Genomic DNA, 935 nt, shown 5'->3' on the forward strand with positions numbered 1-935 from the left:
CCCGCCCCGCCCCGCGCGTCCTAGGCGACCGCAGGCCAGTGTGACCCTGCGGGCCGGTGTCCTGCGACCATGGCCAAGACCTTTGGATCACGCCGGGTAGGCTCAGCGCCGGCCCGAAGTCGTGTTAGATCTGCTAGCCAGCCAGACACAGAGAGCTCTCTCTACCTTCCTGCGGCAAGAAGCTGCTGTCGCTAAGAGAAAGGCCAACCCTGAGCCCCCCTCGGCCCAGCGCCCGGACAAACACCCTGCAAACAGGTCCAAACAATAGCTTCAAATATATTCCAAACCGGAGCAGATTCCTGTTAGCTGCATTCCGCCCCCCAGTTGTGGTCACGCATCTATTTGGCATTTACTGAGCACCTACGGAGTGGCTATGGGCCCTGAGCTGGGCTGTAGCGAAGACTGGGCCGGCGGGGTCCCGGCCCGCAGGAGTCAGTCGCTGAAGCCACCCATGCCTTGGCGCCCACACTCCAAAGTCCTTGGGGGCCAAGGGACCAGCCTTTCTGGCCGTGAGAGGCAAACTGAACAATGTCCCAGTGACCTCTGGCAAATTCCACAGCAGCCGCCCACCAGCTTAGGAGGCAAGAGCGACATGGGGTCCAGGCTGCGTGGCAGGCGGTAGCCCAGGGAGATTTCTGACTAAAGAAGACATTTTCTGACAACAGGAAAACAAACAATCCAATTAAAAAATGAGCAGAAGACCTGAACAGATACTTCTCCATCTTCTATTAGATGGCTAATAGACATATGAAAAGATGCTCAAGGTCGCTAACCATCAGAGAAATGCAAATTAAAGCCACAATGAGATATCACCTCACACCTGTCAGAATGGCTACCATCAATAAATCAAAAAACAATAATTGTCGGCATGGATGTAGAGAAAAGGGAATCCTCATGCACTGTTGGTGGGACTGCAAATTGGTACAGCCATTTTG

This window comes from Pteropus alecto, unplaced genomic scaffold (assembly GCF_000325575.1).
Source record: "Pteropus alecto unplaced genomic scaffold, ASM32557v1 scaffold3, whole genome shotgun sequence".
Lineage (NCBI taxonomy): Eukaryota > Metazoa > Chordata > Mammalia > Chiroptera > Pteropodidae > Pteropus > Pteropus alecto.